Source organism: Penaeus monodon, chromosome 27 (genome assembly GCF_015228065.2).
Source record: "Penaeus monodon isolate SGIC_2016 chromosome 27, NSTDA_Pmon_1, whole genome shotgun sequence".
NCBI classification, from domain to species: Eukaryota; Metazoa; Arthropoda; class Malacostraca; order Decapoda; family Penaeidae; genus Penaeus; species Penaeus monodon.
Window position 1 is genome coordinate 13,033,179 of NC_051412.1, and position 286 is coordinate 13,033,464.

Sequence of the window (286 nt, forward strand, 5' to 3'; positions counted from 1 at the left end):
CGAGTCATTGATTCGAGGAGTTAGGCTTGCTGAAGCGGGAGGGACTAAAGATGTTGTCAATAAGGATGTGTTCAAAAGCACATGGATGAATGAAAAAGAGAAAAAATCTTACTATTGTGCAGCACAACAGCAGGCTCACTGAATAAACTATGTTAACCCAGTGTGCGCGGGCTTTTTCGGCGGCCGTGCGGTACGCCAAACAGGTATACCTGTATGGGCCGCATCTGTAGGGATGCCACCCGCGGCAACGACGCTACGCAGCCATGGCATCGCAGTAGATTCCACC